Source organism: Solanum stenotomum, chromosome 6 (assembly GCF_019186545.1).
Source record: "Solanum stenotomum isolate F172 chromosome 6, ASM1918654v1, whole genome shotgun sequence".
Classification (NCBI taxonomy): Eukaryota; Viridiplantae; Streptophyta; class Magnoliopsida; order Solanales; family Solanaceae; genus Solanum; species Solanum stenotomum.
In genome coordinates, this window is record NC_064287.1 from 13,421,027 (window position 1) to 13,431,381 (window position 10,355).

Consider the following 10,355-nt stretch of genomic DNA (forward strand, 5'->3'; position numbering starts at 1 on the left):
GAATAAGAAATCTCTTTCAATTAATAATAGAAACTATAAGAAAAATGGAAAGATTCACTTTCTTTTAACGGGCTCGTGGAAAGATGCACATTTATGAGACCTTAGTCGGGATGCATACATGAATCAACCTATGAGCACGGAAGAGCGTGGTACCGCTACCCGTCTCTAAGTAAAGGTAATATTCTTAGCCCTGTAGATGACTACATCTAAAATACAATAGGGACAGCAATTTTTGGCTGCTCGTTTCATCTCTTGAAGAAAGAGTAGGCTTAAGTAATGGAATAGGGGTCAGGTTAATAATAGCTATACTATTGCTCTACTGATTTAAGGCCTCCACCCAATCCCAAATGCACATTTTTTGGGTTCATCTTCAGTTGATGTTTTCTTAACCATTCGAAGACCTTCCATAAATTTTCGATGTGGTCAGTTCTTTCTTTTGAAAACACTACCAAATCGTCCACGTAAGGCTCGCATATGCTATGTAAGAGGTCACTGATAATTAGTGTCATCGCTCTTTTATATGTTGCACTTTCTTTTTCTTTTTTTGGGGCATATCATAGTAAGGAAAGGAAGTGAGGGCACTCATTTGAATCAAATAGATGAAACTACTATAACTCCTATTTTCCTGCTTTAAGAGAAGCCTTCTAGCTCGTTTTAAAGTGTTGAATAGAGAGATAGGACATTCTTAAGATAGTTGTTAAGGAAGCGATTTCTAACCATGAGTCCATTTTTAAGCTAACGGAATGCCTATCTGCTGCTAGTTCTGTTCCACTTTCTAAATAGAAAGGAAGAGGTCAGTCACCAACACGAGAAGGATATGAAAGAGAGTACCAACAACTATTCCACTCGAGCGGAACTTCTAACTGAAGTTGATCACATTTTTCAGTAGGGTCTGGGCTACAGGGTCCTTTTTCTATCTTATACGTTCTAGGACTGCCCCTCATGGATGCTATCTATTCTAATTCGAACTTGTTGGATGCCAACTCGGCCCTTCGACTTAATGCGTCGGCAAATTGGTCCTCCCAGGCTTGTACTCAAAGGCCATGTCAAACCCTGCATTAAGGTCTTGTCACCCTGCCCGGTTGAGGTCTGAGTAAGGAAAGAGCTCGTAGCTGCGTTATTGAGCTTGTCTTGCTGATAACCTTGAGATCGGCGAAGACTGTGCTCCAGCTGGTGGTGAAGGAAAGGGGGAAACGACTCGTTCCTTCCTTGCGGAGGAGTTAAAACAGACTATGACGGCTCAGTTTCTTTATATCTTTCTTTTCATTTTCTTTTATTTATCTAAATAATTAGAACTTATTGTTGAAGATAAAGTCAAGTTGAAGATCACTTTTGACCTATATTCCTGATATAGAAGAAAGAATCCTTCAGCAACTACTAAGAAAGTAATCTCTTAAGTAAATGGTACTAATAGTTCTTTAAAAGGTTCTCTTGGGGTGCTATGTCAAAAGTGATGTGATTCCCGGGGGGGATCAGGAAGGAGATATAGCAATAAACGGCGTATTTTGAGCTAGAAAAAAGAACTGCTACGGCACTTTACATAAGTAATATCCTAAGCTTCTCTCTAAGTCCTTTTTCGCAGTCTATTGTAATTTCACTATTCTATTAGTCAAGGTTTTTGAAAAAAGTCTAATAGACGTGGGAAAACTGACTGATAGTGAGGGTTTGCGCCCTATAGCGAATGTGGTAAGAGTTGTATAACCATTACCCTTTTCTTTCGGTGGGCGAGAGGAGAAGTGTTGTTTGCAAGCGAACCTAATAATGCCAGGAGGTGGAATCGGTACACTCTTTCCTCGGATAGAGACAGAGCTAAAGAAACCTATATAAGTTCTTCTCCTAAACGTGGGACACATATTCGTGAGCCGTCAATAGGGGAGGAAGCTCTTCCGTCTCTTCTTCGCTGCCTAATCCCTACCTTTACCTTTAGCTAGGTCAAGAAGGGAAGGAAGCCTCTTTGGCACGTATGAGTAGGTGTCACGAATCGAAGTTTCAAAAGCCAAAAGAGAGATATGGAGATAAGAAAAAAGTTGGTTGAAACACCGGTTGATAGGGCGGGCGGACGACTTTCGGTACTTTCTGCCAACTGGATTTCAATACTAAGTAAGCTCTTCATCGCATAAGTAAAGAAAGTTCAGCCACTTTACTGTAAGGAGAGGGGCGGACGAGAGTGCTAATAATTCTCTTCCTTTTGGTCTGCGAGCGTCCCATATTTTTCTTACTTGGATAAAGAAAGACAGAACCTCTCTTTTAGGCCAAAGCTAGCAGTTCGCTTTCCACTTCCATATACCAAAGAGCGATTGAGAGAAGAGCAGTACGTAGGACTTAAAAAGAGGGTTCCTTCCTCTCTTCACTCTCCTAATTTCGATCTTCACCTCTATGGTGCCAAAGGCCTACCCTTCAACTTTACATGATGTTCTAAAGGAAGAAGTCGGAAAGGAAAATAAAGTCACCTTTCCTGGCATTATTCTTATACTGATCGAGCTGCACTATTTTTTATTCTAATAGATTCCACTTCTCTTGTTTGCATGACTTACCTTGCTTAAAAAAAAGGGGGGGCAAGTTAAGTAAGTAAGCGGTGATGTGGACCACTTTGAAATAAAAAGAAAGATAGAAGGAAAGCAGGAAAGAACTATCTGACTTCGCTATCTTTCTATGACCTTCTAGGAAAGAGTTCCTACTCCCAAAGAAAGGAAGCTTAAGAATAGTCATTAACAGAGGTGACCCTCTTATGCTTTTTCAAGCTATGAATGTAGAGATCAGGTTGAAGACTGAAAGGTATGAGGTGGTATGAAATTGCTTGATCCTCGCACTCGGGAGGTTGTGCTCGACCGAAAAGGTAAGGGCAAGAATACTTTGCTTGAAGTAGTTCAAGATTGATGTAATTGAGACAACTAAGTAGAGGATGGGAAGATGTGAGGCTGGCCAAATGTGATTCTATATAGCTCTTACGCTTTTACAACTCGCACTATTTTATTTGAAAGTGAAATCATTTTTTTTGGCATCATCCGGGATTATCAGTCCAGGTTGGAAAGTCTTCCAACTTTCCCATTAGGATGTTCCGAGCACACAGATTGATTTTATTTGAATAATAAGGGTAATTTGGTTGTTTGGTTAATTCTAAGGATGTCAAATGGAGCACTAACAAGGGTTTTGTTCGAAGGTCAATTGTGTTGTAGTTGTTAAAGGCTACTTCACTATTGGTCAAGAACTAATATCTTGTTATAATCTCTAGTTCTATCCCGATATCGGTTATCCTTCCCAGAAGCTTTGGCTAATGGAAAAGATAATATTTAAAGGAATAGAACCCCTGGTTGGAACCCAGGCGCCTCCGTACTTGTCCGACAGGGAGAGTGGAAAGCCTTAGTGGGATCATCGAAACACACAAAACATATTATTATGACTTTATGAGAATTATTTTGTGCAATCGAAAGATCTCCTAAGTTTTCCTGGAGGGGCATGTTTGAATATGCCCAACGATTTAAGGGACTTCTCTTTCGAGTTCCTCTAGTTGCCACTGCGTCGATGTCCAAATAGATTGCCCTTGTGGGATATTCCTTTGTTAAGCAAGTCAGATACTTAAAACAAAAATCTAGATTCTTGTACACTGCCTTATATTTCAAGCAATGTGCAGTATCCTTACAGCGGTACTATGCTGGTAATTATCATAAAGGTGATTTACTTTCTGATCCAGTATCCCTGACCAGGTGTGGTATTCCGAAGGTCATATCCATTGTATTATGAAAACACGTAAGAGCGAAGTCTGATCAGGGTATAAATTGGTTAAACTTTACTAATCTTGGTTTGGTTTAGCTAAGTTGATATTGGTTGCCAAGAAAGTGACTAAGGCAACCTTTTCTTCTACATACGCGAATAACATGTGACAGTAAGTAATTACAACAAAATCCATTTTCCAATCAACTGTTGTTACAAAAACTATAAAATTCTAGTTCTTCATGTATTCCGAGACTCTTTCGGCAAATATGAAAAATAAATCTCGGAGAAAATGATCACTCACAAACAATACCTATTGCAAAAAAAAAATCCTTTACAGGAGGATATAAATATCATTCGATGGGAAGCACCAAGTGTATTCTGAGAGCACAAAGCAGATGTACAACGAAAGAGCTCAATAATTTTTATGCCAACAATATGAACATAACAGAAAAGCTCATAATACAACTAATTGCAACTTTCTTTCCTTCAAAGACGTCTCTCCCACTACTAAGCTAAAACACGACTAAATGCAGTGTACTGGTGCATCTTCACTATAAATATTTGAGGAAAAAAAATTATAATATAGCTCCAAATATTGCAGGGTTGAGCATTGATAACAAAAATGATGTCTATCATTTCATAACGTAAATCTGACTTTACAGGTCAAAATGTAAAATCTCATCTGGGCATTTCTTAAACTTTCTTTTATGCCTTTTGTTGTTGGCTATTTTGTCTAGTTCATTTTATTATAATATAAGCACAAATGAGATACAAAACACGCAAATCTGGAAATTTCATCAATATTTTTTCATCTACTATCTAGCATACATTATCACCACGTTAATCCATACTAAAATTGGAAGGATAGCATGGTTAACTTACATCCTTACGATCCACTGGAGAAGAAGGTGGTATCTAAAAAGATGAGCAAGAGATGACACGAATAAACAATCAATAGTTGCATAACATTATATAATAACATATGACATTAGGAAATGTCAATAGGTGATACTATGCTATCTAAATGTGGTGAGTGGACACTCACCTTGTTTGGTTGTGTACTAAAAAATGTTGATCTGACATGCTGAAAATCAGTTTGTTTGGTCATATCAAATTTAACAGGTCATTCGCACAAGTCTCCAATTTAAAATGATGATTATTAAATCAGCCAGAGAAACATCATTTAAATTAGGGGGTGATCCAAGTGTTAAATGGGCAATTTTTTTTGAAATTTTTGACTACAAACAGCGCAAATCAATACGAAGTAAGAAGAATGAGACGGGTTCTTAGGATGTGATTCGATTATAGGCTAATATAGACAAAGGGGTAATTACAACTATTAGAAAATAGTTAAATATTAGTGAGTAAGCTAGACTATAGGGGAGGTAAACTTTCTCTCAAACAGTTTACCCCGAATCAAGTCGATTTCTCTCGAACATCAACAAGCATGCAAAATAAGAACTGCCTACACTTTAGTCCATTCACTCTCTCGAGCTAAATGTGTGGAAAAGGGTTCAATCTCTCGAAGCTGAACCCATTAGAATCCAATACCTACATACCATCAATCAATAATCCTATTTTAAAAACCTCTCTAGAGCAAGCCAAAAACACAACGGTAGAACTGCATTTGCAACTACAATTCTTATATTAAACCAAAATTAATGATTGAACTCACTTCTAAATAGAAATTAAACTAACAATTAGCAATACCAATAAACTAAATCAGCCCATAATAACATAATCACAACCCAAGAATTGGGGTTTTAGTTAGACATCATAAAAAGATAAAAATCGTTATCAAATTGAGTTTTCATCAACTGGGTAAGATTGATTTCGTATGTACAATGGCCCAATTCAAAAAATCTCAAAGACCCATTTCCAATTTCTAAAAACTGAAAAAACTTCAATTCTTCAAAGCTAAGGAAAAACTAGAGAAAACTTGTCTCACAATTCAAAACTTTAAAAAAGTATGTTCCAAAAGAGTAATTCATACTAAACTAAATGTTCAAAAATGTATTTATAGTCGCCAAAAATATGTTGCGAAGATCCACTCGGAAAAGTAAGTCGGGTTTGCCAATCCACCCTTTGGTCACTTCTATCACCCTTCTGTCTTGGCCTTCAGCATCCTCAAGGTCTATAAGTTTGGGCGATCCAACACTGCATCGCGGAACCACTCGACGATCCGCCGACTGCTCCTTTCTCTCGCAAACTTGGTTCTTTCCTTCAAGGCTTCGCACATTGGAACTTTAGGAGGTCAAGAAGCCGTTCAACGACTTGCCAAGTAGACTTAGTGGTCACTAGGCTTACTTTGCTTCATTCTTTCAGCTCGCTTTGTTCCTTTTTGCAAATTAATGGCCTTGCTTTGTTCCTCAATCAATGTACCTGGAAATTGAGGGTTTTACATAAGTTATTGGCACAAAATAAGCATTTAATGACACTAAATCAATGTAAATAAAGCCCTAAATGAGTCCAAATCTCAAACTCATCAGTGCCAAGGAGTTGTAGAAAGATTATAGCTCCAATTCGGGCTTCTGAACAATGAGGCGGTGATTTTTGACCAAAATCTACAATCTATCAACATTCTTATGCTAGAAATCTCTTTCTCCTTCCTTCCCAAGTTTAGAACGGTCTTTGGAGGTTTTTTCGAGTGGTCCTCACCTCTTTTTGGTGTTTTTGGAAAAAGTAGAAAATAAGACTTCCCGTTATTTAAGTTCTATCCCATCATTCCCGCTCTGGCGCGCCACATCCCATTATAGCGTTGCCGCTATAGAGGCATCTGGTCCGCTCTGGCGGGACAGTGGCCCCAGTATTTTCCTGACATTTTACTTTTCCTAAATAACGATGATTCGGGTCGTTACACATTCCTGCATTTCTTGCGTATTTTTTTAATGAATGATAAATACAATTCGCGTAACAACAAAAAGTTTCATGCTTTCGTATCTTTAATTTGTTAGCACACGATATATTTGATAATAACGCATACTACTATCTTATATATTTTTCGTTTCATAGACTAAAGTACTCGTGCATTTCTTGTGTTTTTTTACTGAGTAATAATGATAATTCACAAAACAACAAATATGTTATGCAGTTAAGTTAAGTTGATGACTTTCATTTGTTCTATTCCTCTGTAAGTCTCATTGGTCAACATTCATTTTCAATTTGATACAATCAAATGCCAAAAATGATACCCCTTTTTCAGATATTGTCTATTCAAATATCCTGAAATGGGTTGATTTAGTGGACAAAAAAATTAATGTCCCATCTACATTAATTTTTATCCAACCTGCCACAGTTTTTGGTGTTTAATATTATAGATTCACAAATTATTCTAATTATTTCAAAAGCTATAATGCTAAGGATAAAGTAATAGAGTTACCAGGATTTCCACCAGTTAATCCAATTGTTTTTTCGTATTTTGTGTTTGATGACGTGAAAAGTACCAATTGGCAGTTGAATCAATTAAAAGACAAATTGAAATGTTGAATATTAGCACAAAATAAACATTTGAGGACTCTAAATCATTGTAAGTAAAGCCCTAAATGAGTCCAAATCTTGGACTAATCAACGCCAAGCAGTTGTAAAGAGATTATAGCTCCAATACGGGCTTCCGAATGTGAGGCGGTGATTTTTTACCAAAATTTGCAATCTATCGACATCCTTATGCTAGAAATCTCTTTCTCCTTCCTTACCAAGTTTAGCACAGTCTTTGGAGGGTTTCTGGGTGGTCCTCGCCTGTTTTTGGTGTTTTTGGAAAAAAGAGAAAATGAGACTTCGCGTTATTTAAGTTCTATCCCATCATTCCCGCCCTGGCACGCCCCATCCCACTTGAGCATTTCTGCCCTAAAGGCATGTGGTTCACTCTGGCGGGATAGTGGCCCCAGTATTTTCCTGATGTTTTGCTTTTCCTAAATAACGAGGATTCCGATCGATACACATTCCTGCATTTCTTGCGTCATTTTTTACTGAATGATAATTATGATTCTCGAAATAATAAAAAATTTCATGCTTTTGTATCTCTAATTTGTTAGCACACGATATATTTGATAATAAAACATACTACTATCATATATATTTTTCATTTCTTAGACTAAACTACTCATGCATTTCATGTGTTTTTTTACTGAATAATCATGACAATTTACAAAATAACAAATATGTTATGCATTGTATCTCTAATTTGTTAGTAAATATTATATCTTATAATAAAACATAATGCGTGCTATCATTATTATTATTTTCTTCGATTAAAGTGCACATGCATTTCTTGCATTTTTTTCACTGAATACTAATGATGATTCTTGGAAAAATAAAAATATCATGCTTTTGTATCTCTAAATCGTCAGCACACAATATATTTGATAATAAAACATACGTACTTGTTATCATTATATTTTTTTGTTAATTACTCAAAAGTATTCATGTATTTTCTATTTTATTTTTTGTTAAATAATAAAGTTTACTTTTAGAATAACAATAAATCAGATACTTCTTGGAGCTTCTATAAGTTTGAGTAAGATATCTTTTGATACTTTTTTATTAAATAAATATTTATATAATTTCAAAACATAACAGTTAAGGTGAATATTAAAAGAATATAATGAATTTTCTAGATTTCTTTTGTATCTAGAACCATCTATTTACTAGTATAAATATGTGTCACCTTAATCAATTGAAACCAAGCCAGGTCAAAAAACAAAGTTCTCCCGCCCAAAACTTTCATTCTACTTCATGAATATTTCTCTTCTCACCACCCAAAACATGAAAAATTTGAAAAATGAAACGCCTCATGTTCTTATAGCACTATTCCCAGGCCAAGGGCAAATTAATCCATGTCGTCAATTTTCCAACAATTAATCAATCTAGGCATTGAAGTCACTTTAACCACGAGCCTATCAACTTTCAGTAAAATAAAAAACTTCCAAACGTTGAAGGATTAAACTTTTCTCCTTTCTTTGATGGCTATTATAGAAAATTCCAATTAAATTAAGTTGATGACTTTCATTTGTTCTATTCATCTGTAAAGTCTCGCGGGTTAAAATTCATTTTCAATTTGATACAATCAAATGGCAAAAATGGTACCCCTTTTTCACATGTCATCTATTCAATTATCATATAATGGGTTAATTTAGTGGACAAAAAAATTAATGTCACATCTACTTTATTTTTTATCCAACCTGCCACCATTTTTGATGTTTACTAATATAGATTCACAAATTATTCTGATTATTTCAAAAACTATAATGCTAAGGATAAAATAATAGAGTTACCAGGATTGCCACCACTTACTCCAATTGATTTTCCGTCTTTTGTGTTTGATGACGTGCAAAGTACCAATTGGGCAGTTAAGTCTATTAAAAGACAAATTGAAATGTTGAATATTGAAGAAAACCCAAGAGTTCTGGTGAACACTTTCAAAATTTTGGATTTTGATTCTTTCAGAATTTTAAAGCATGTCACTATGGTGGGAATTGGGCCTTCCATTCCTTTAATATTTCTTGATTATGATACTTTTTGAGCTGATATGATTAAGATTAGTTGGAAGAATTATATGGATTGGCTTAACTCAAAGTATAAGGGATCGATTATCTACATAGCATTTGGAAGCTACTCCAAAATTTCAAGTCAATTGATGGAGGAAATTGGTCATGGATTGCTGAAATGTGGGAGGCATTTTTTTGGGCGAATAGGGAAGGAAAAGATAGAGAAACGATGGAGGACAAGTTGAGTTGCAAAGACAAACTTGAAAAGCAGGGGAAGATAGTGAATTGGTGCTCGCAAGTGGAATTCTTAAACACCCTTCTGTTGGTTGTTTTCTCACTCACTTAGGATGAAATTCAACTTTTGAGTGCATAGCATATGAGGTACCTATCGTGGCATGCCCACTCTGGAACGATCAAGTTTTTAATGCAAAACTCATTCAAGATATTTGGAAGAAAGGTGTTAGAGTTAATGTCAGTGAAGATGGTGTCGTGGAAAGAGATGAGTTCAATAAATGTATCACGATTGAGATGGGAAGCGGCGAAGAAGGGGAAGAATTGAGAAGAAATGTCAAGAAATGGAGTGATTTAGCTAAGGAAGCTATGAAGGAAAATGGTACATTAAGTGTGAATCTCAAGGCTTTTGCTAATGAGTTTTTACTTGGTCATAATAAGTACTAAATCACTCCTGAATAGATGATTTTAATATAATAGCTAGTAATCAATTAGTTTCTTCAGAGATTGTTCTCCGTTTCAGAAAAAAATAGTGAATTTGTTTGAAATTATTCATAATGAAATAATTTTCTTAGTTTCTGAAATAATTATTTTAATTTCTTCCTCACTTAAAACTTTGATTATTTCCTTTCATTAATTTCTTATCCTTTCACTTTTTATTATTTTTAGAAAATTATTTTTGTTTTTTTGTTAAATATAAATAAAAAATGTCCTTAAATTTAATGGGTTTTTTAATGTTTTATTTGATTTTATTTACTCATTTTAATATCTATTTGAAATTAACTTATTTTATATATAAGACTTTTGTATTTAAACTTCAAATTAAATCAAAAGAAAAGACAAAGTAAATAAAAAGATTAAATACAATCAATAGAAAAATAAAAGAGAAAAAACAATTAATGAAGGTAAATTTTTTTTTAAAAAGGT

At 35.2% G+C, this 10,355-nt stretch overlaps 1 pseudogene; it reads left to right on the forward strand.

Annotated features, from left to right (window-relative positions):
- Positions 1-8,475: 8,475 nt before the first annotated feature.
- LOC125868498 (UDP-glycosyltransferase 75C1-like) lies at positions 8,476-9,875 on the forward strand (annotated as a pseudogene).
- The last annotated feature ends 480 nt before the right edge of the window (positions 9,876-10,355 follow it).